Raw genomic sequence first — 25,494 nt, 5'->3', positions numbered from 1 at the left:
GCACTTGGCAAGTGTGTCCAAGGCCCTAGTTCAGTTGTGAGTACTGCACCCTCCCCAACAAAAATGAGCAAACATCAAACAAACAGCCTTTGGGTAGAAAGGGAAATATGACAAATGATGAAGATGTGGTGGGAAAACATAATAGTATTCATGTTGTGCCTATTTAATGAGATGGCAACCTGTTTGTAACATTTGGGGATCACCGTAATCACCATGACAATTGTTCATGCTTCATCTTACTGCGTTCCTACATTTTTCTGGAATTCCTTCATCTCCACCTGGCAATCTTGACCCAGAGTACAAAACCCACATATTCTAGGGCTTTGGGAGCAACTGATGCCTTGTTTCAAAGTCTGAGGACTTTCTGGAGCCAGAACAGAGTGTGGCCTGCTGTTGTCTCCACTTCAAATATTGTACTTAGAGGAGACGCATCCTGCTTTGAGCAGATGATCCTCCTTGGGGGTAACGTTTTCTCTTTCATCTCATCAGGTCTTATTGGGAAATTCATTTTTTCATAGCCTTTTCCCTCATGAATTTATCTCTTTTTTTTCTTTCTTTCTCAGAATAATGAAAAATCACTCAGCTATCAGTTCAGGGGATTTTTTTTTGTGTCCTCGTGGTCTGTCAGGAAGCTTTTGATTAAGCTGACAAGTCATTTTTCACCTAGGCCTGAGCTGGTCCCCTGGTTCCTGTTGCCAGTGAACAACACTGGGTGAAATTTCACAGTTGACAGCTTTCTTTTAATTCCATATACAATCTATTTCTTTTTTTTTATTATTATTATGAGTCTATTTATTTGAAAGAGTCAAGTCTACACTATGGTGACAGAAGGCATATCAACAGGGTGTACATGTGTGGGCTTCTTGTAAAAAAAGAGTACAATGTTAACATCTATGTTTATTGTAGTGGTTACATAAGTGTATATATTTTTCAAAACTGTTTAATTGGATACATTAAATTGATATATTTTATTGTGGTTAAGTAATAACTGTAAAATGACAATCTATTTCTTTTAAGTGCTTAAAACAATCCATTGATGTAATTTATGGCAGACTCATGCTAAAGGGACAGCTACGAATGCTTGTTTGTTCATTTATTCTCTGTTGTTTGAGTGCCTACTGGTGCTCTACATGGCTTGATGCTGGTGGTCAGTAGGGGGAGAAGGGCCAACGTGATTACAGTTTTTGACTTTATAGTGTTAAAATACTTTCATCCTAACGAGGGATAGAGAAGTAGTCAGATGGCTACAGCGGGTTGAGGCGAATGCTTTGGTCAGGAATCACACGGATATAGAACAATGGCGTTTGTTTGTTTTTACAGTTCAAAGCTGGATTTATGGTTAATTAACTCAATGGACACTGTCTTTGCCTCAGTGAAAGCTGTTAACTGGGAACCCCTGTATCATCTGTTGAATAAGCACAGACGTGTGAAGGTGGGAAGCCCTGTACTGCTTGAATGAGCACATACCTTGAAGGTGTGATATTTCTAGGAAGCAAAGTGTGAAGTGTCATGAGTTGCAAAGTCCACTGGGGATATGATTTACGTTGGTTGTTGAGAGGACATTAGGCTGAGACTTGGTTTATGAGTGGGAGATGGGTAGTAGAGAGGAGGAAAAGAGATAGCTCTAGAAAGGACAACTTGTACCAAGGGCTAAGGCCAAGGAAGACATGAAGACTCATAGAGCAGAATGCTTGTCAGTGCTGTGTCGTCAGCTGCAGTAGGGAGTAGAAGGAAGGAGGGCGTGGGAAGGGTCACGTGTTAAGGAGCTTGCTCAGCCACAGGAAGCAGTTTTGACTTTGCCTTGAGGAGGGTGGTGGAGCAACGGAAAGAGTTTGACCGTGGAAGAAACACGATGAGACTTGGATCCTTACAAATGCATTATGGCAAAAATAATGGATTGATGTGCATGTACATGTGTCATGAAAGCAGGGTCAAAGTGACCTAGGGGAGGCAAGGGGTCTCTGTACAGGTGAGGATAGGGGAGGGTGGGCAGAAATATGCTCAAAGTGCATTATATAGCAGATAGCAACCCCGACCATCACTTTCCATCATTGTCCTTGTTTCTTCTTTCTCTAAACTGGGGGTGATATTAATAATGACCCCTCACAGGCTGCTGCGAGCTAGTCACTATGAAGCACTCAGCAGTTTGTTGCACCATGAGATATTTTGTGTAGTCTGTTCCTCCCTCCGAAGGCTTGTGGTTGGGGATGGCGGCGGGGGGGGTGGGCGGGGGGGTGGTGGTAAAGGGAGAAAACTGATCTCATTGAAAAGCCCTATATGCTTTGTGGTCAGGTCGGTTGTTTTGAGAAGAGAGACGCCACTATGCTAAGAAGAGCATGGCCCTTTAGGTGACTACCCTTTAAACAATAGCTTCGCATGTTAAGCGTTCAATAAGTGCTGTTATTAATTGCTGTGTGGATGAACAAACTAATGAACATTTCTATGCCCTCTTTTATAATCTGTGAGACTGATAATAATGGATTCTTCATACTTAAGCTGGTTATTAGATCGATATCTATGCTTATATATGCAACATATTAGTGGTTGATGCAAATAAGCTATGTTCCAGGCTCAGAGACGAAGTTCACAAGAAAAATATTATCCCTGGCCTTGTGGCAGAAACAAAAATTTAGCCTGAAGAGTATCTGAACGGTAATGTGATATAAAATGAAGCCTAAGGGACAGAGGATAGGCATAGTCAAAGAGTTTTGAAGTAAAAGGATGAGATCTGATGAAAGGTCAACTCGGGATGGATAGGAGAAAGGAAGGGCTCAATTCCTGGCTACATTCCTGTGAGTGAATCAGTCTTCCTTACTGACTTTCTGTATGATGTCAGACAAGCTCAGCAGGGAGATAAAATGTACAGCAATATACCTAGAATTCACTGGGCTCACTAAAAAATGATACATTTAGGTAAAAGGAGATGGAAAAATATTTAATTCATTTTAAGGATAACATAACTTACAGGATTTATTATGTAAAATTTTGAGGTAGCAAATGAAGTCTGCATCCCAGCTTCTTGAAGGCATTCAAATACTGGATTTGGCTTATCATATTTAAAAAGCCTGGAAACCATGCCCAGATCATCTGTGGAGAAGGGACAGCAGTGATCGTACCCTCAAGTGTGTTTCTTGCTTCATCCTGTTTAATTCTGATTCCGTTGTAAGTCGGATGAGCATCCCCAGTGGATGAGAAAAGCATTGTCAAAAATCAGGCACAGTGGAATGTTTGTGAGTGCTTTCATTCCTTTAGGATGTCTCTAGCTCTGGATTCTTATTCACAGATTTAAAGGACCCCAGGCACTTCTTTGATATGCTTCTGAGCATATCCATACTTTTCCTTCCTTATCCGAAGCCCAGTGGCACCTGAGACTGCCAAGAGCACCGTCTGTATTTGCCTCTCTTCCTCCTTTTTTGTAATAACGCAAAATGTCAACACATGCTGTAGAGGAGGGGCCAAGCGCTAACACCACATTTATAGGCGCCCAGGAAAGAGACTGCTCTGATACAGCTTTGCTGCAGCTGTTTGTGTTTGAGGCTTTGATTTTGTTTTTGAACTGAAGGATGGCACTTAGCAGTGTTGTTAGGTAACCAACACTCTGGGATCTTGGAAAACCTATGGTAGTTAGAATGGAGGCCTCTAAACATGTAGATAACTTTATCCTTAGACCACGTGGGTATGTTATATTGCCTGGTAAGGGGGAAACAAAGTTGCAGATAGAATTGAGGTTGATAAGCAGCTGAGATGTGAGAGATTATTTTGGGTACCAGGGTGGGTTCAATGTCCTCATAAGAGACCCTCAAATGGGAAAAGGGGACGATAAAGTATCAGCACATCATGGTGTGGGGAATACTTCATCAGCATTGCTGACTTTTAAATTGGAGAAAATTGGCTGTGAACCAAGGACCCAAGGGCTAAACAGGGAAGAAAACAGCCTTTCACCTAGAGGCTCCAGGGAAGAAAGCAGCCCAGCCTATATCTAGCTTAGGAGGGTGAGGTGTGGTTTGGCCCCCTGAGTACACACAGCTGCGGGGTCAGTCTGTAAGTCCTTCTGGTTGTGGTCATTCCTTAAAGCGGCAATAGGAAATGAAGATGGGAGCTTTATGAAGAAGCAGAAGGTTGCAAACTGTGAGTATCTACAGAACCGTTGGTTTGTATTTGTAATGGAAAATATTGAAAGACATTCTGTGGACCTTAGCCTCATACCAATCAAGCTCTGTGAGGGTGGTATCCGTGAGGGAGACTGGCCTAGTGGACAAGAATGGGGGTTGGAGGGGATTATGGGGGACCAGGGGGCTATTTATACGGGGGTATAGAAGAGGTCAGTATGGTAGACTATGGGGATGTGGCCAGGCTGGGGACGGGCGTAAAGTATAGCAGACCAGAGGTGACAAGGCCAGTGGGGAGGATGGTAGCAATTGAGGCCCAGGTGAATACAGCAAAGATGAGCATGCTTGCTAGGTATCCTCCAGTTTTTTTTTCCAAAGGAAGTCTGAGTTGTGGGATTTCAAGGACACTTACCCTAATACTCAACTCTGTAGACAATTTAAGTACCACTCAGCCAACAGCCAATCAAACAGTGCCTAAGCTCAACTACAACGGGATGGACGTTGAGCCCATGAGCCCCTATTTTGAGATTGCTAATCCAGCACTATAGTCAGCAAGAGAGATGTGTCATCCTTACACTTCTGAGTAACACCCCCCACATCCTTTTGAGACAGGAGGAAACTAATTTAAGGACGCTCACAAGCGAGCCAGTCAATGGTAAGCAGCAGGTTTTAAACTCACGGGGTGTCTGCCTGGGAAAGCCAAGGATGTTGTTGTTATTGTTGTTGTTATTTTTTCCCCTCCTGCCTCACTGCCTCCAGTGAAATGATGCACAGTGATGGAGCTAGATAAAAGGAGAAGTGGAAGGAAAACGATATTTTCCAGGCACACAATATATTCCAGGAATTGGGTCAGGGATTTTTCTACACATACCTTAACTATCACATCAGTGATACAACGTAAGAGACATTCTTATTTTTAGGTAAGAAATTAGACAAAAGGAGGCCAGCTAACTCATAATTGGTTACACAGTGTGCAGGTAGCTCTATCCAAGATTTTCTTCCTGGTTTGAGTGTTACTAACAGAAGTAACACAAGAGAAAAGAATGACATCTTTAGGACTGTGTGGTCTTGCAGGCGCTTACACAGTAAGGGGTATGTCAGTTAGTGTTTCTTTGGCCATGACCAAATGCAACCTGGAGTGGAGAGGGTTTACTTCATCTTACACTTCCAGGGAGCAGTCTGTCACTGAGGGGACTCAGGGATGGACCTCAAGCAGGGCAGGAACCCGGACCCAAGAACTGAACTGAAGCAGAAAGTATGGAAGAGTGTATTATTTATTGGCTTGCTCAGCTAGCTTTCTGTATACCAGCCGGGGGCACCTGCCCAGAACGGGCACTACCCACAGGTAGCTGGGCCCTCCCACATCAATTATTAATCCAGAAAATTCCCCCACAGGCTTGTCAGCAGGCCAATCTTATGGATACTTTTTCTTAAAGATTCCCTCATCCCACACATATGTTTAACTTTGTATAAACCTGACCAAACAAACAAACAAACAACCAAGCAGCATAGGGACTTAGCCAGCAGGGCTGTCTAGTGCATCCAGAGGCATGTTTTTAAGGAGGAAGTGAGACAGACTAACTACTGCAGGAGAGAAGGAAGTGATCACCAGAGTGATCTGGACACGATATGGAAACAGTCTGTGAACAGGGATAAAGTCCAATAGATTATAAAGCTTGTGTTATTTGAATGAGTGTGTACAACCTTTTTTTTTTTTTTCTTACCTCATCATCCCTTATAGGTGGTTTCCAGAGGGGACCTTAGTGGCAAAGGACTGGTGGAGTTGAAAGTTCAAGAAATCTGGCAGTTCAACTTCAGTAGTCACCAGAAATGCAAATTAAAACTACATTATTACATTCATACCATTTCTTCTTCTTCTTTTTTTTTAACCAGAACAGATAAAAGGAAATGTTGACAATACCACATGCTGAGAATGTGGGTTAGTCAGAACACCTATAGGGTGTTTGGTGAGGATCTGGGTTTGTAGATCAACACCTAAAAACTCTCTTTAGTGTCCATATGAAAATTGAACCCATAGAAGACCTTGTAAGTTAGTGATTCTGTTCCTAGGTGGAAATGCACACATTTCTACACCATGAGATGTGTAAAAGTGCTCACGGTGCCACATTTGTAGTAGAAGAGAAAAAAACAAAGCATGAAGTCATGATATGGTTATAAAAATTAAACACAAAATGAAATACAATCAAGGCGAAAAGCCTGGGCAAGCTCTGTAGAGATGACTGTGAAGAATAAAAGCTTGGCAGAGAAGCTGCAAGCAAAGGTGACAGTGAATGTGATTTTACTTAACAATGAGCAGAGACAATTTAACAGTGAATATGACTAATTTAACAACGAGTGGAGACATTGTTTCTACTCTACATTGATTGCAGAGATAAACCTACAACTCAGGATGGTGGTTGCCTTCCAGAATAGGGAGTGATGAGTCAGAAAATGTTTTCATTTTCAATATTTTGTGGTTTATGTGTGTTAACTTTATGGAAATATACAGATATATGTATATGCCTATAGATGCTTGAATAGAGAAGGAAGAGGGAAAAAGAGCAAGGCCTTCTGTGTTGATTTGTTTTCTTGTCCTTTCTTATATATTGCTTATCTGTCTCAGATTTCATGAGGATAGTTTCTAAGTAATTTCACTTATAACTTCTCCTTGGTTCTAACTGTTCCATTGAATGTAGCCATTGAGATAAATTTATGACACCCATAATGAATTACAATCAGTCTATCACATGGCACATAGCAAAGAGACTGTATAATTCAACATACAAATCAAGACATTTTGAAAATAACACAATGTTATTAGTAATTACTCTAGAGCACTCACTGTCTTGCGCAGACTGGAATGTACGGTAACTCTACCTAGAGCCTCCTAGATGGGAATTGGCCTTGTGAAAACTCTGTTCTGAGTGTCACACCTTTACCTTGCCCACCAGGCACTAATAAATCCTCTAACTATAGTGGCCCTTGCAGGAGATTGTTAATATGGGACCTTAGAGGGACAGTAATTGAACAACCACTAGGAATGAGAGTCACAAAGCTCAATGATGAAAAATGTCCAAGGAGACAGAAGGTTGGGTCCTGCGTGTCACTTTCTGGGTTCTTCTCTAGTAAAAGGCTAGCCAGAGGTTGACAAGATAACTCAGTGGGTGAAGATGCTTGCTGCGTAAGCATGCTGACCTGTCTTTGATCCCTGCAACCCACTTAAATTTAGGAGGAAGTAGAGATCTCTATGATGTTGTCCTCCGACACCTACAAGAGTTCTGTGGGTATATCTGTGCCCCACCTCCCATCATGCACGCAAATACACAACAATAAGTAAAAACAAAAATTTGTGGTGAAGAACCACAAATGACCATTTCTAACACAAGAGATTCTGCACAGGTCTGGTCTGATTTTTCTTCCCTTCCCTGTTGACTTTTCAAGGTCACCGTCTTTCCCCAGTCATATGCCTAGTCTTTCATGATCTTTGTCCTATCCTGGTCTGTCCTGGAGTATGACTTTATTTCTTGGGGTCTCATGACTGAGCAGGGAAGTCTCAGATTCACTGAGCCTAGGGCTTCTGTTTGTTTCTCTAGTAGCAAAGGTAAGCGGTACCTTGACCTAGTTGGAGTGTGATTCCTATTACTCTCTTATCTCTGGGCTTCGCAGCTCCACTCTTTCTTGCCCATCTGTGTTCGGCTTGCCTCCTGCTGGGCTCTCTGTTCTGTCCATGCAGTCTAGTCTCAGACTTAGTAGATGCTGGGAATCCTAGGAGTTTTATTACCCTCTCATTTGAATCGATGGAGACATCAGAAGCAGACTATAGCTTGCCTTGGGGCGCAGTGACAAGTGGCCTCTCTATTTTATCCCCTCTACCCGTCTTCGATGCACTTCCTTCTTCCATCACCAACAGAAGCAGTAGGCCCACCCCAGGGGCTTTATAGGGAAGGGCCCACCAAGGAGCACTTGTACTTTCAGACTGGTGGTCAGAGTGGAGGGAGTGTGAGACGAAGCAGGACGACATAGAAAGAAAAGGAAAACAGGCATAGGAAGGGAGGACTATGGGCCAGCATAGAAAGAAAAGGAAGGAGGGAGAGAGGGAAGAGGGTAACCAATGGAGAGTGGCTGCCTGCCGAGACAATGATATGTTTCTTTTCTAAAAAGCAAAGATTTCCTGCCTGTTCCCATGGCTGGAGTAAGTGGCTGTTAGAATCAATGAGAGATCCTCATCAGTGCCAACGGTGTTGGTGGTGATCCTGTCTCATGGCCTTCCCACCATTCCCTCTTTCTCTCTACTGTCAGAGGACTTGATATTGTCCATGAAACACTGTCATGTCATCCTGACGCTGCATGTGCCAGAGTGGTCCTGTTCAGTCTTTCAGGCAGTGCCCCACAGGCCAGTGACAAACCCTGTCTAACTGCAGTGCCTTTCTGAGAAAGCTGAGGCCACACCATTGTCACCTGCTGAGTGCAGGGTGCTGGCCCTCGCTCTGTGGAAGATCCTACTACCCTTCTTATTCGGATAAGGAAAGCTTTATTATGACTGCTTTCATTTTATAGAAAAGATCATTTTATGTGCATGCTGCCTCTCCCAGCCTTGGAAATATTTGCAGCTTGGAAAAAAAAAATCAGAAAGTGACCGAAGATAGAAAATAGTTCAAATGGACAAAATGAATCTCTTTTCCTATAATACTCGCACATACTTATAACCCCACCCCACCCCCTAAGGAAAAAAACCCTCTCAACAAGGACATACATAATTTAAAAGCACTTTCTTTAGAGAGGGCAGGGAGAGCTCGCTCTCTTTGTAGAGCAGGGCAGGTCTACTAATTTTCCTAAGTGGAAACACAGGGCCATGTCAGGGGCTGGAGGCTTGGCTCTGGTCATCTCTCCTAAAGAGTCAAAGGGCACTTGACATATAAACTTCCAATGGGCCATGAGAAAACCAATTTGGGGTTAAGTGTTTATACCTTGCATTTAAATAGCACAGAAGACTGTAATGATAGTGAACCAGGACATCAGGCCTCCTTCTGAAAAGCCAGGTCACCCAGGTCCCGAGAAGAAGAGGAACTAAGACATTGAATCTGAGGCAGAACAGGAGAAATGACAGGTCAGAAAGATTGGGACAACATGTTGAAACTCACATTTTGTTAAGATAAGAGGAGAGATGGCCTGAGGTGGGTTATTTAGCTAGAAACAGAAGAAAGAGAATATATTTTCAATTTTTATTCAGTATAAGCATATGTGGACGCAGAAATATTTTTTCAGAAATTTTTATCAATTCTTTTTATCACCCAGAAAATGAGGACTTGGTTTTCTAAATGTTTTGTGTACCTACTAATTTAGGACAGGACAAAATGATTTTAGATATTAAAATGACTACTGGAGGCTTAGAATTCATTTTCACCTCTCTTGTGCTGACATGACACTCATCAAGTTTATCCTCTCCGTGGCATTAAAAACCCAGTAGTCAGTAAAATTAAAAAAAAAAAAAGAAAAAAATATATATATAAAAACAAGCTTTCATGTTTTTTAAATTTCTTATCTTGTCAGGTACACCCCGTTGGCTGAATTTCACAGGGCTCTATTTTATTTGCATTGGGTTTAAGTCGGCTTCCCAGGCTGTGTGGTTGCCGATTATTATTATTCATGCCGATTATTCCTTGAATAAGTAGGTTGGGCTTCAGGGGCTGAGTGGAGATAGAAAGGCAGACATATTCAACTAGCTGAGCTGCTCACTGGGTTCGCAAGTCTGTGTTCACTCCGAGTATCCGGCACCTTTTCCTGTTTTACACAAAGATGCCCAATGAGCCAGCAAGTATCCTGAACTGCTCCTAAGATCTCCGGTACTATGATCAGCTTGAGATGCGTCTGCTATGCTGCTTTGTGCACTTACCGGGTTTATCATCCCCTGATAGTGGCCACGGCATTTTTCAAACTGGTAGGAACACTCTACCCTTTACCCGAGTACCGCGTGTGTGACGTGACTGCAACATTCATCACTAAAAGATGCTTTGTGTATGCCCTGCTAGTTTATCCTTCTGCGTTTTAGAAGAGTATACCATGTTGTCCTGTGTCTCACAAATAAATACAAAGAGCTTAGATGTGTAAACCCTGAAAATGGAAGAAGGCTTATTAGTTAGGCAGTCGTAGGGGCAGGGTGGAGCTCTTGGCGTGGAGGGCTTTGCGGGCTCTGACTGCCTAAGTCCTTGAGTTCTGGCTGCTGTTTTGATGAAGAGCAGGCAGAAACGGTAAGATCTAGAATTTGGAAATGGCCCTGATCTTTGACAGCCTGTTTCAGCTTAAGGCTGCGCTTGAGTCCGCTGATGTGAAGAACGGGAAGTTGTCGGAAGTTCTGGAACCTGAGCACGCTTGTTGCAAGAGCGCCTGCTGTGCAACGTTAGCGTTTGGGAAAATGGTGCTTTAGCGTCAAACAGGGCTTTCGTGCCATTACTGTCCACTTACGACACAGAGGGAGATCAATTAGAACAAAAGTGGACTTGGAAAAACAAGTTTCGTAGCTGGCCGTGGTGGCGCACGCCTTTAATCCCAGGAGTGGGAGGCAGAGGCAGGCAGATCCCTGAGTTCAAGGCTAGCCTGGTCTACTGAGAGAGTCCCAGGACAGCTAGAGCTGCACAGAGAAACTCCATCTCAAAACACAAAACAAAACAAAACCAAAACAAACAAACAAACAAACAATAACTAAAGCGAAACTAAGTTTCTCCATCTATAGGGAAGGGCTAGTATGCAGCGCAAGGTGATTTTTTTTTCTTAGAAAAGCAAACATGAGCCAAGTATTGGTGGCCTTTAATCCCAGCACTCGGGAGGCAGAAGCAGATGGATCTCTGTGAGTTTGAGGCCAGCTTGGTCTACATAGGGAGTTCCAGGACAACCAGGGCTGTAACACAGAGAAACTATCTAAAAAAAAAAAAAAAAAAAAAAAAAAAAAAAAAAAAAAGCAAATATGAAGCTCCAGGGTCCTTTGAACTGCTTAAGAAGCTGAAAATATCCTAATTAATAAATATTAATATACAACTCAAAGGTTTATAAATGACTACAGCAGCAACATTGTGAAATGTCTTATTGTTTATATTCCAAGAAAAGAGGAAATGATGTTGCCACTTTAGGGATTTAGTGTCAATTATTGACCTCTTCTCTAGAATATGTACCTATCTGTGTGTGTATGTGCGTACCCTTAGATATTATTTCTACATCATAATTCCCGAGGAGCACTTCTCTAATTGCGATCTCTTCATCCTCCTGCCTTTAGAGCATAGACTAGCTGTGTCACGTGGGTAATGACCAGCATCCATTGTTGAGGGTTATTTCAAACTCTTAGGAAGCCTGGAAGCCTATCAAGACTCTGTAGTGTAGCCCTTGGTGGGTTTGCTAAGGGGTTTGGGGTTGGCATTGAAGAGTATGGGGGTCGTGGAGAGAAAGAACCTCGTATCTCTGCTGTTGCGGGGAAGGCTCTTCTGTGAATGCTGCTCTCAGATGATGGGGTTGTGTGAAATGGGGTGCTTTGATCTACGTTTCTGAGAAGACACAACCACCTTCCTCACTGAAGTGCCACCTGTTTCAGTGACTGAGCACTGGTTCTCTGCCAGGTTGAAAGCACATTTAGGCAAATTTTAATCAAGCTGACATCTCACAGAAACGGCAAAAATATGGTTCACAAAGTTTATCTTTTTTGACTCGAGGAAAAAAAATGACATTTTACTGATTTCATGCAAGAAAAGCTCTTAAAGTTTTACAAAAGTCTAGTAGTGTCAGAATTAAACATGTCATAAAGTTCAGTACTAGTTTATAATAGCATTTAGTGTTTTGCATTTTACACTGTATTTTGATAGAAATAATTCAATAGTGGATAACGGAGCTGGTACTTTTTCAAATGCCTTGCTGAAGAAATTATGTAAGAACCCATGTAGTTGCTAGACCATTGGTGATAAAGCTCACAGTTTCTCCTTTTCAGACTCCCCTTCCTCTTTTCTATAGAGCAATTGACAGTTGTCTTCTGGTGGATCTTGGCTTGGCTAACACTTGGCTCCAACAAAATAAGATTTCAGGAATTGGTAGCTCAGCGGGTCAGCAGCATAGGTGGCCGTTCCTAACTGCTAAGTGCCTGCAGTAGGGGTGTTTTAGGTAGCAGCATTTGTGAACACTGGCACCCAAGGAGAACCTGGGATTCTGGAGTTCTCTGCTCTAAACTCAGGAACACCCCGAGTTCTCCTGGTGTAATTGCAACAGCAGAGCACTTCCGCCTGTGTTTGGGGTTATACGCCATCGCTCTGAGTTAACGCCGTCTTCCCACGGAACACTAGCCAGTGGCTTCTCATTGGATCTGGAACAGCATCTAAGTCTTAATCTTGAAGTATGTGGCTCATCTTGAGCTGCCCCTGTCTTCCTTCTTCACTTTGCCCGTTTCTCTCCCTTACCTAGACTAGGCTCTTTCTTGCTTCAGCCCCGATGTTGGCTTTCTCTGAGGTCGTCTTATGAGCATTCTCTCTTGGTGCTAAGACACCCGCCATCATTGGATCCTAACGCACTCCCCTTTATCTTCCTCGCAGTATTGACGTGAGCTAATCTTGTATCTGTTTGCGAGAAAAGAACCCTTTCTCTGTTGTTTGAGGCCGAGGATATGGTCCAGACAGAAAACTCAACACACGAGAGTTTGATCCCAGCACCTGCATAAGAAAGCCAGGCAGGACAGGATGGAGTGTGCCTGTTATCGTAGCACTGGGGAGGGAGAGACAGGAGCATATGGGCCTCTTGTCAGCCGGCCAGCCTAGGTGGATAATCAGAGAGATGTAGGCTCTGCATGTTCACACACATGCCATGTACATGGATAGAGCCCATCACATCAGTTCTTTCTTCCTTGGAAAAACATTTTTTTATACAATGTAATTTGATCACACGCCCCACTTCTCCAGTCTCTCGCAGATCCTCCCCACCTCCATACCCACCTAACTTTATATTCTTTTTTTCTCTCTTAAAAACAAAACAAACGAACAAAAACAAGTAAACAAACAAGCAAACAAAAATACAAGACAAAATACACTCATCAAAACCGAAAATATGCAAACAAAAGATCAATAAAACAAAAGAAATTCCCAAACAAAGCCAACTAAATAAAAAGTCTATTAAAAATACCATTGAGTTCCTTTTGTTCTGACTAACTGCTCCTGGGCATAGGGCTGGCCCTGAAGTGTGATTAATAGGCCCAGTGAGTCTCCCTTGGAGAACATTAATTTTCCCTTTGCCAGTGGGTATCGATTACAGATAGCTTCTTGGTTAGGCATGGGAGCCTGTGTCTACTTCACCCTCTCTGTGCTGGAGCCTGGTATGGCTTGAACGTGTGCAAACCTTGAGCATGCTGTCGCAGTCTCGGTGAGTCCATCAGTTCTTAAAAAGGAAACTTCTGGGGTTAGAAAGTTGGTCCAGTGGATAAGATCACTTGCTACTCTACTTGTGGAAGACTCAAGTTTTGTTCCCAGCATTCCTATTGGGCAGCCTGCAACTACCTGTAACCCCAACTCCGTATCTCATGACTTCTTTGGACTCCACAGGCTACTGAACTCACAAATGCACATGCCCTTCCCATATACACACTTACAAGTAAAATAAAATTTAAAAAAGAGGAACCTTTCCCTTTTACCAAGATATACTGTGATGGTTCGTATATTTACAGATGGCTCATCAGAGGACAAGGCCATCAGGGTTCATCTTTAAATACAAAGCAAGAAACAACAAGAAAACATCATGTCCATGTATCCTAAACCATGCAGGGCAGGAGATGTTCCACAGAGTAGATGAGCTTCGAAGTAATGCAGTAAATGATCTGTGAAGGACTAAGCCTTCATCGTTCTAATTGTGACCACATGGAGACAACAGTATAGAATTTTGTCAAATGCTACCTACTGATGAAAATAAAAGAAAAAAGGAAATCTTTATAGATCCTGTTGGAAATTCTCATATTCCCAAGAGACATCTGACCTTCCACTCATGATCTGAAGGAAAGGAAGGAAATGCGTGTCTGTGGGTGAATCACTTCCATCAGGGCCAGTGCATGGTCGTAGGTCACACATCAGAAAGTTCTCATGGCAATGAAGGGTTAATTTCGCATGAATTCTGGTGTGACATCCCTAATGAGGTGCGTGTTGCGTACTTATGGGGTATACATTTTGTTCTTTCCCCTCTGTTTCTAGCATGACTTAAGTCATCAATGGGAGCAGGATTTCAAATGTTTGTAAATTATTAAACACATCAGAGAAGGACAGTCAGATGAGAGTGAGAGTATTGGCAGATAAGGACACAGCATTGTGTTAGGAGTGGGTAAAACCAGTAGCTATCAGTTTATATTGGGATGTAGTCCTAGTTCACTCTATTTCGAAAAAAGTTTCAGAGTCTTGGAGTTTTATTCACTTTATTATTTAGTATGATCTAAGATGTCCTACTGTAATGAACAGCCCATTAAGCCATAGAACTCCATCCTATGTTTCAGTTGTGGCTCCGTAGTCGAGTGTTATGCTTGACAGCATCACCCAGGGTCATTGAAAAGACATCCCACCATCTTGGATTTTGACGATTGCTATCTCAAGGGAAACATAAGCTTTAACGTCTCGTCCTAGGTGGTTGAAAGTGCTTAGATGGAGCATGGAGTCTGAACTCAAACCTCCTTGGGCATGGCATACACGTCTAATGGTTAGTTTTCCACATGCAGCTGTGAACAGAATTAATGACATTCACTTAGTATTTACTTGTTTGTTTGGGGCACTGATTGATTTATCAAAGTATTGAGTCTCTGTTGAGAAGTCAGGTGTGGTTCTGATAGGTCTGCCTTTATATATTACTTGGCCTTTTCCCCTTTCAGCTTTTAGTATTTCTTCCTGGTTCTGTACATTTAGTGTTTTGATTACTTTGTGGCAGGAAGAATTTCTTTTCTGCTCTAATCTATTTGGTGTTCTGTAAGCCTCTTGTATGTCTCTCTCTTTTTTTTTTTTAATATTGAGGATTTTTTTCTTCTATGATTTTGTTGAAAATGTTTTCTGGTCCTTGGATCCAGGATGTATTGGTTCAATCATCTGCACTACATAGGCTGGCCCCAGACTGTAAAAGAGTGGAGGAAATGAGTTTAGTGCTAGACAAGCAATCAAGGGAGGAAGCACCCATGGATTCGTTCTCTTTCTGGTTTTAGTGCGGCTGTGATGCTTTAAGTCATTGCTATGACTTCTCTGCAATCATAGACTATACACTGAAATTGTAAGCCAAACACACCCCTTCCTCCTCAAAGTTGCCTTTGGCCAGGGTATTTTATCACAGCAACAGAAGTAAGTCTAGACCATGAGGGTAAGATGAACATCAGAAGATGCCTTCCCTCTCTTATATAGAAATACCATTGATTTATTTAATTATGATTTTAATCGTTTTTATTTTTACTTTGAAGATTTTATATATGAATACTATATTTACAACCCTCTCCTCCCTCCTCTCTCCAGTTTTCAGTGTCCCTCCCATGCTTCCTCAATTTCATGGTCTATTATTTTTTAATAGTAACCAACACACACAGACACAGATACACACTCACTCATGCACATGTGTTGGCAAGTGTGGTGTGTGTGTGTGTGTAAATTTATACACACAACCTGCTGAGGTCACTTAGTGTTGCTCCTATGTGTTTAGTACTGACCTCTGGGGGAATGGTTAGCCTATCCCTGGATGAGAATAAATCTCCACTCCCATCAACCATTAATTGTCTATAGCTCTTCTGGGTGCTGAGTCTGTGAACATTGCTCCACCTACATTGGCATACCCATTGGCTTTATCATATCTATGCCTTGCTTAGATAATCATACTGTCGAGGTTTCCAGGATACAGCTCTCCTGTCACCTATGGAAGATACCATCTTGGAACAGATGTCCTTTCCCTGGACTTACTTCTTGGCTCTTACAATCATTTGGCTTGCTCTTCCACAAAGTTCCCAGAGCCTTATGTGCAGGGGTTGTGTTGTAGATGAGGTAATTAGGGCTTGGATGTCTATAGTCAGTTCTTCTCTGCATTTTTATGAGGTGGGATTTTTCTGTAATGATCTCTGCTCTTAAAATAAGCTTCTTCCATAAGGAATGAGAGCCATGCTTCCTTTTAGGTATAAGGATAAGGATTTAGAATGCAGCTGGAATTTATACTAGGTAAGGGGAGTAGCAGTGGTAAAGAGTATGGCTCTTTCACTAAGGTCCATGGCCTCACCAGGCACTGATAGTGGACTAGGTTTACAGTACCAATAATGAATTCCTTAAGTCTAGAGAGACGGCTGTTGGTTTCCTGATTGCCTGATGCTGTAAGTGCCACTATTGCACCTTTAGTGATATTACGCTAAGCTGGTTATTGCTGTCATTAGTAGACAGATGAATAGGACTGCTGACTGCTTTTCTCCCTTGGCAGCATTCATAGCTTCTTCCACACTTCGCTAATTCGCAGGGAAGAGGCTTCCAGCACAGTTCCTTCAAGTCCTGTCTCAGGTGCATAGTGTCTTCAGAAATGGGGTCTTACCTTTAGCTTCTGGTAGGAAGCCAGAGGCCATGGTAGTAGTCTATACATGTTGTATGTTCTCCCTTATTTCTGGATCCTAGCTTCTGGGTCTTTATATGAGAGTTTATCACTTGGAATAACAACAGATACAAAAAAAGCAAAAACTGACCATGGGTCAGGAAGAGAGGAGGGGCTCTAGGGGAGGGCAATAGTAGGACACAGTTGCTATGGAGAGGAAAATAAGAAATGATGGGGGGACTTACCTGGGGAAGTGGGAGGGAAGTAAACACAAAGGGGCAGAGGGACAGAAAAAATGGCAATAAAGATGTTTGAAAATGCCATAGAGAACCATATTATTTTGTTCATCTAAAACTATACACATATATGTATATACAAAATATATATTTACATATATGTATATATGTGCATGTGTGTGTGTGTGTGTGTGTGTGTGTGTGTGTGTGTGTGTGTTAAATGAAGTTATACAATTGGGAGTGACAGTTCTTTCCTCAAATCTATGGACTATCTAATACAAACTCCAGTGCCAGGCATGGAAAACCTATTTCCAAGTTGTTGGTCAAAAGAGTCCAAGAGTCTTCCCCAAACTATTATTTTTGTTTTGTTAATCTGCTTTGCATCAATGTTTGATTCACTTGGTTGGATATATGTATAACTTATTGATTTGTTGATCAGAGTATCAATCCCTTAGTCCACCGAACGTTTATTGAGAATGTTCTATGTACTTAACTCATATGCCAATTACTGTGTTGCATGGACTTGCTGCTTTATTGTCACCAGTTGTTTATCTGACCCAGAAAATGGGAACATTACTGTGCTTTCCAGTGCTGTTGGGGCTCATCCACTTTGTAGAGTCTTGGGGAGCCTTAGAGATCATGTTTTGAAAATGTCTAGTATTGGGAATAGTGATGTTGGCCACAGTATTATAAGCTGATTGGGACTTTATAGTCTATTTCCTAAAGTAAATTTTGCTCTACAGTCATGAAGTCATGACCCTCTCCCCCGGAAGCTCTTTATTTGTTCTCTAGCCAGGGCTGAATTGGGAAGCTTGCACAAACAGTAGCACCGATGCCAATCACATACGATCCGGCTTCTGGGAGAGGCACTGGTGATTCACCACTGTCCTGGTGAGATGGCCAAAGGAGACCCAGTATAAGGTGACACTTGCATACAAGCCCTTAAGTACAGGCTGAGGTGGATGAAACATTTATACGCTAGCTTCTACTCCTGTCCTCTTGAGGTTTACTCTTTGCATTTTCCTTCCCTGACTACACAGATTCTCTTCTTCTGCCACAATAGCTCTGTGGGTGGCGTTAAGTTTTTTTCCCTGCACTATTGTATGATAAAAAGCAAATCTTGTAGATGGAGATTGGGAGTTACTTTTTAAATAAAACTTTCCACTGGCTTTCCCCAGAACCGACTAAACATCAGCTGAATGTGGAAATTCTATCATCGTAGATTTATTTTTCAAGTTAGTGCTTTAAGAATAAGGGTAGTTCCATTCTGCTTCAACCTGAATTTGGGGCGTTTGACCACTCAGGGTTTCATGGCTTTTTTTTTTTTTTTTGAAGAAAAACAAACAAACAAAAACCAAACAAACCAACGTGAGTATGCTTTTAGTACTTGGTGTCAGAGAGTCAGATCTTCTTAATTTGATTTTCCTGTGAGGTACCTCAGTTGCTGCTTAAGATGTTTTCTCTTTGCTTTCAGGTCCCAGATGAAACCCTACAGCTGGAGGAGACCCGTCCCCTAGCAACAAATCACATACAGGTTCGCCTGCAGCAACATTGCACTCCCTGCCTGCCCTCAGACGAACTAAAGGTATTCACCAAAGCCTGCGAGGGAGAGTCTGAAGAAAGCTTGTCTTGTTAGGTAAGAAAGTATGTGACTAGAAACCCGACAGACTGTGTGTACGTGAGGGTCTGAGCTGGTGAGCAAGGGAGTGAGTGTGTGGGGAAGATGAGATAGCTGCTTCCCAGAGGTTCCACGGTGATGGGGATCGTGAGCTGACTTCGAAGAAAGGCCAGCGGATAATTTATTAGCTATATCTGACTCCCAGGATTGTTCTAGAAAAAGGCTTGGAGAAGTGTTTGTGCGACGGACACTTTCCCTTTCGCTGGCACCTTAAGAGGGCAATGGGGATGGGAGGTTGCGGGCTTTTGCGTCATTCAGGTATTTTAGGGGAAATCAGCTATGGCTTGCTTTTAGGACTTGCTTCTGACTTTTGAAGCTCATTTCTTGGTTTCAGTAGCGTTCTGTTTATGGTGCGTTAGCAATCAGTCTGGAGCTCTGTCCTTCCATGTGTATCTGCAGTGACTCCTGCAAGAAAACATGCGCTGTCTGTCAACCCTTAAACCATAGGCAGAGGTGATGCTTCATGCTTGGACCCTCATGTAGTACGTGCCCGATTAAAGTCTTCTTTTAAGAATTCTATTTGGTTGTGGGGAGGACTGGGAGGAGACAAGGAAGGCAAAACTGAGGCTGGGATACAAAGTAAATTGATTAATTAACAAAAAAAGTCTAGTCATTCATTTTTGTGTACGTGTCAATGTGTCTGTGTGTGTGTGCACCCATGCCATGGCACACAGCACATTTAAACCGCTCATAGCTTTGCGCCTTGGTTGGGTCCTTTTTTTAATTTTTATTTTAATGTTGCAAAATATGCCACACTAGCTTGCCTGAAATCTTCAAGGGGCTCTTGTTTCCACCCCAGCTTGGAGCAGGATCATTTGTAGACATTACTACAAACAGCTGTGTGCATTGTGGGGCCATGAACTCAGGTCTCCACACTTGATACACAGGTGCTGCGCTCATTGAATCATTTATCCAGACCTCAGCTAAAATCTTTTGATTCATTTCTTTGCCTCAGTGAGTCCTGATTCCAGATACCCGCCCCCCCCAAAAGGAGGACGCAAACCTATTACTGTTTGTGGTTCATAGTAAGATTGCTAAATATTTGAATCGATGTCATCATATCTCTCTTTTTTTGCTGGCACTTCATTTCATTTATTTCCTTCCTTAAAATTACTTTTGTTGTTTTAAAACTATTTTTATTACATTTACTTATTATAGGTAGGTGTCTCTGTTTTTGGTGTGTGTGTGTGTGTGTGTGTGTGTGTGTGTGTGTGTGTGTATGTAAGACAGAGAACATGTTCCAATTACAGTTTCTTCTTTCCTTTAACCATGTGGGCTCCCGAGATGGAATTCAGATGGTCAGGTTTGATGACTTGCTGTGCCATATTCCTGGTCCAGACTATTTATTTCTTACTTATTTAAATCAAGCTAAAAAATGTTGATATAGTTCAGTATTTCATATCATATCTCAAAACTGAGATGGAATTAAACTTGATACTAAACAGCATACAGAGTCAACTCCTAGGTTTTGTCGAAGCGTGCTGGCTTTTTACTTGAGGGAAATATGGGGCTAGCAGAAGAATCAGGCCTTGGTGTAGCAGAACTGTGTTGCCATGCTGACGCAGGTTAGGAAAGGTGGAAAGCTTTTGTATCAGTTGCCCATGAAGAGCAGTTTGCCAAGAGCAGCACTTGGTACCGCCCAATGGATGATGCTCTATCAGGATGAGATACATTCTTGGGTTATCATGACTCCGTAATGTGTCTAATATAGACAAGTAATGCAAGATCATTTATCAATGCCTCCACAATCTGTGCTGATGAAAGGGTTCAAAGGAGGCCTAACACCTTCATTAGCAAAAGCTAGACAAGTGGTTCTCAACCTGTGGGTCATGACCCTTCTGGGGGTCCAATGACCTTTTCATAGGGGTAACATATCAGATATCCTGCATATAAGATATTTACATTAGGATCCATAATGGTAGCAAAATTACAGTTACAAAGTAGCAACTAAACTAACTGTATGGCTAGGGGTCACCACAGCATGAAGAACTGTATTAAAGGGTCGCTGCATTAGCAAGGTTGAGAACCACTGCTATAGAAGGATGAAGAAGAGGAACTAATGATTATTTTTTGTCTGTGTGATTTTTTTTTTTTGCATTGTCTAGTGATGAGCACTGTGGTAACCTGTCCAACCTTAGTGAGTTGCTCCTCTTCTTAGAATCTGGAAGTCCCCCCTTACTGCTCCTTGACCGTCACTCCTGTCCATGCATGCTGGACCCTCATTCCAATGTAGGTGGGAAGTAGACAGAGCAGTGCCTTGGAGAAGCATGGGGGATATGTGTGTAGGCTCCATTGCCCGGTTACTTGGCTTGACTCCCCTCCTGACCACTTGTTAGCCACGCAGGTTACTGCTGAACTCTCAGTGCCCTGGGGCTTTAATTTCTGAAACAGAGATGATGGTAAAACATGTGATCTCACAGGCTGCAAAGATTATTTGAGATTATACATACTTACTGCTCAGGATACTGCAACTATTAATAACGGTAAACATTCTGGCCTGGAATACTGAGTACAGAGTAAACAGGTGTATGATTGGCCACTTGGGATCTGCGCAGGAGGACTTATCAGAATTGCTAGGTGAAGGGAAAGATATTGCTATTCCTTTTATTGCTACTGTTGTTATTGATGTTATCATGAAAACCAGGGGGATGTATTTCTGCATATGCTACAGACCCTCCCCATGTGCACGGGGAGCTAAATAAGCCAAAGCTCTTGTCTTTGGTGCTCATGGTAATCAGCTGTTTCTGTTCTCCTCTTGACAATATTGAGGAGCCAAGAACCAGGAATCAAATACAAATTCTGAGTCAAAAGGTACATCAGATTGTATGCTCCAAGATGTAATTGGCTTGGCATTAAAATAATATAGGAATCAGGCGTTAATCCCAGGATGACATATGTTTTTAATGAGTTGAAATCACAGCTAATGGAAAGGTGACTGCAAAGATTAGCCAATGTGAAAACAAGGCACGGCATGGATGGTTCATAATAGGTATTAAGAGAGCAAAAGTGAATTTTTTTTAAAACAAAGATGAATTCAGCAAATAAACCATGCAATTTAAAAATGAATTCACCTTATAGCTTGATCCTGCATTCATAAATAGAATGAAGTTCAAACAAGCGTTTTGCAGTGGCAAATTATGAAGAGAGCCTTCCAATATAAATTGTGATCCTGTGAGGCAGGGGAATGTGGGAGTATGATTTTTAGGGCCACAAAGAGAGCATTGCTCCCCCACCTCTGTTTCCAATTCTTTTCTTACTTCTCCCTTTCTTTCTCTCTATTAGCATTGCTGAGACACATCTGTCTTCCAGGACCCCCTCCTCAGCCCTGCACTCCACGGAGATGGAATCCCATTCTGTTAAATCCTGCTTTTTTCCTCTAGCTCTCTGCTATCCAGTACTTTTTTTTTTTTTTTTTTGTCAAGGTCATGTTTTCTTCACCTGTAAAAGCATCTTTGGTGAGTTTGTGACACTGAAACTAGAAGGTGTGTTGATTGATGTCGGCATTCATTTCTCTACCCGTGTGCCAGCAGATCAGCAGTGTGATAGAGCTCAGAGAGACAATGGCAGCCTGGCCAAATACCACATATGAACACAACAGAATTCTAGGTTCCTTGTCCTTTTCAGCCACAGGGCCCTGAGTGTGATGCACTTCAGTCACACGAGTCCAGAGAATTCTAAGTCAAACAAATGCAATGTGAGCCATTAATACCAACATCCTTCATTCAGTCACTCAGTTTTAATTTGTTCATTTATTCATTACTTTTTCAACAGTAAGATATATCTATATTTATTTCCTCTATGTCTATATCTACATATCTTTTAAAAAAGACAATCCTATTACATACTCAAGGCTAGCCTAAGACTCCATATGTACATGTTTACCTCAAACTCATGGTAGTCTTTCTCCTCAGCCTCCCAGTGTGTTGGAATTTAAAGTGTTTGTCCCCCCTACCTACAAGAAAAATGATTTTTAAAATATATTTTATTAATTTATTCATATTACATCTCAATTGTTATCCCCTCCCTTGTATCCTCCCATTCCTCCCTCCCTCCCATTTTTCCCTTACTCCCCTCCCCTATGACTGTGACTGAGGGGGACCTCTTCCCCCTGTATATGCTCATAGGGCATCAAGTCTCTTCTTGGTAGCCTGCTATCCTTCCTCTGAGTGCCACCAGGCCTCCCTATCCAGGGGACATGGTCAAATATGGGGCACTAGAGTTCATGTGAAAGTCAGACCCCACTCTCCACTCAACTGTGGAGAACGTCCTGTTCATTGGCTAGATCTGGGTAGGAGTTTGATGTTTACTCATGTATTGTCCTTGGCTGGTGCCATAGTTTGATCCGGACCCCTGGGCCCAGATCTGCCCGTCATAATGTTCTTGTGCATTTCTAGAACCCTCTAGATCCTTCTATTTCCCCATTCTCCCATGCTTCTCTCACCTAGAGCCCCAGTAGGATGCCCTCCCCTCTGTCCCACTTTCCTGGTAAGTAAAGACTTTCGTGGGACATGCCCCCTGGGCTAGTGTCAGATACAAGTGGGCCAGGGGAGACTTAGAGGAAGAGACAGAGAGAGACGATATAACATGGGCTGTTTTAGAGACCTGGAAAATCAGATAGAGAAACAAAATCCCCCAACACCTGCCTCCCAGCTCCACAGCTGGGCAGGGAGAAATTCCCCCATTGCACAATAGGGGTCAGAGAGCATCTAATACCCCGCCTCGTCCACGCGGATGCTGGAAATTCTAGATACCAGCAGTGTCACAGCCCCCATGGACTTGTAGCTTGGAATCTGCATATTAGCTGTGCTCACCTTACCTCTTAGCCAGTGTCCAGGTGTTATAGCCAGGAATCACCTGAGGTATGAGCTATTATCCTCATCTTTCGGATTGTGTAAACACACCACGGCATGGGCTGGGGGTTTGGGGACCCGCTTCTCAGACTCACCTTCGTTCAGCCGAATGCCCAGGACATGAACCCACTGAGTCTTCTGCCCTGTAGTGAAGAGAGAGAGAGAGAGTTGGGGGGGGGAGAAATTAGCCTCAGGGTCCAAGGGAATAGAGCACCTGCCCTTTGAGAGTAAGGATGTGGCCATATGTGTGTGGGCTTATGTCTCCTTCCAAGTCTGAGAACAGGTCCCACATAGTTTCTGCCACTTTTGTGCTACCTAGGCATTTGTTACTGGCACAATGCAGAGAGAGCACCGAACCTACAGCTTGTCTGCCCTTGGGGGATGGTGTGTGGTAATTCTGAGCAACCCTGATGCTCTAGCTATTACCCTTCCCCCAGGTGTGCCTGACCCTGGGAGGAGTGGGAGCGGAGCAGCAACTATCCGTATATCAAAGACAATCAGCTCTGCGGAAGCAATACAGTAAGAGACCAGGTTCCTGGAGCTGCTTCAGCTGTGTGGTTCTTACTGCCCTCTCTTCTTTGTGGTGTCCACATGCACCTGATGATGGGGGCGGGGGAGGGGAGGATGGGATCCTGTTCATATTGCTACTCTGTTTACAGACACTTGTTAAAGAAGCCTTGAGCAACTGATGCCTCTGGCTGCCATTCTACCACCAGAAATGTGCTGCAGCTGAGGAGAGAGGGAGTCCCGGCTAGAACTGTCATCCCTCCGGGGTGCAGAGGAACTTCTTCTAGCATTAGCCAAAGTCCTGCTCCAGGAGTGTAAACTGCCAATGGCAGACAGGAACGTAGTGGGTCCTAGTATCATCCCACCTTCCTGGCTCACGACCCCTGTTTGTCCCTCTACCTTACCTGATTATGTATTGATTCCAGGACTGGAAATGGACGCTGGAGAAGGGCTCTGTGGTTCCTCCTCCTCCTCCAGCCTCTCCTAGTTTGGCATCAGCATCTGCAGCACTGACTTGTCAGAACACAAGCATGCCAGGCCCATCACTAATTTTTGAACTACAGGTGACCGAGGCTCTTTTAAGTAACAAAGCTATTATGAAAATTCCTAAGGGAAATCCTATTGTCTGATAGGCACTACCAGTCCTATTTTACATGTAACCACAATGTGATTATCCTGCACTCACTGCTGCCTATACTAACGTTTTTGGGCTACCAGACAGCTGGTCCCTCTGACTTCGCTATGATATGTTCAAAGTCATTATTTAGCCAGAGAAACTGCAGAATGACTACACTTTGGCGCCTAGCTGTAAATCAAGGCAACTTTGCATATCCAACTTAGACACCAAGATATATTTTCAAGAGGAGATCGCTTATCTATACTTGTGATAGCGATATCCCATCCATAAGCTGTAAATATCTCAGCGTAGGAACAGAAGGCAAACAGCAAACAAGGCAATAAGATGGTTTCAGAAGAGTATAGTCATTCTAGGCACAGATTTCCAAGAACTGGATGAAATGTTTGACAAAGAAGCTGAAAGAATTGTTATAAGAAAGTACAGTAGTGTCCAAGAGAGTACAAGCAGTTAAATGAAATCAACAAGTTAGTACAAGTTGTGAGTGGGAAGTCTAGCAGAGGGGAATGAGAGTGGAGAGAGAGGGAGAGAGAGGGGGGGGGGTGTCCGTGAATCAGAAACACACACACACACACACACACACACACACACACACACACACACACACACACACTGAAGGCTTCAAAAACAGCTTGCATGATTGGGAGAAACAGGTCTTTGGAAATTCCTCAGTCAGATAAAAAGGGGAAAAAATGATGAGAGCTCACAGGATGTTTGGGATTCTATCAAACAAATGTCCCCCCCCCCTTTATTTTTTGAATATCTGAGGACAACGAACAAAATCACCAACATAACAGAAAACTTCAATAAAATAATTTCAGAAAACTTTCCAAAACATGGGAATGCTATGAAAATCCATGAAGAGAAGGCTAGGACCTAAAATAGACATGGCTAGGAAAGATATTTTCTCAGTATATTAGAAGCTGTTAAAAGTTCAAGA

The 25,494-nt window shown here is 42.8% G+C and overlaps 1 protein-coding gene across 4 annotated transcripts in view; it reads left to right on the top strand.

The window, feature by feature from the left end:
- Window positions 1–25,494, top strand: part of Pde4d (phosphodiesterase 4D) — a 1,424,262-nt gene that overhangs the window by 146,123 nt on the left and 1,252,645 nt on the right. For 2 of the 4 annotated variants that reach the window (XM_051172553.1, XM_051172552.1), the window contains exon 2: window positions 18,360–18,470. The gene's annotated coding sequence lies outside the window, so the exon portion shown is untranslated. Of the gene's footprint in view, window positions 1–18,359; window positions 18,522–25,494 lie in introns of all 4 variants that reach the window. The other 2 variants (XM_051172551.1, XM_051172550.1) reach the window with 1 other exon arrangement.

The sequence above is a fragment of the Acomys russatus genome, chromosome 30, assembly GCF_903995435.1.
Source record: "Acomys russatus chromosome 30, mAcoRus1.1, whole genome shotgun sequence".
NCBI classification, from domain to species: domain Eukaryota; kingdom Metazoa; phylum Chordata; class Mammalia; order Rodentia; family Muridae; genus Acomys; species Acomys russatus.
The sequence above is the reverse complement of the archived record's forward strand: the minus strand, read 5'-3'. Positions and strand labels throughout refer to the sequence as shown.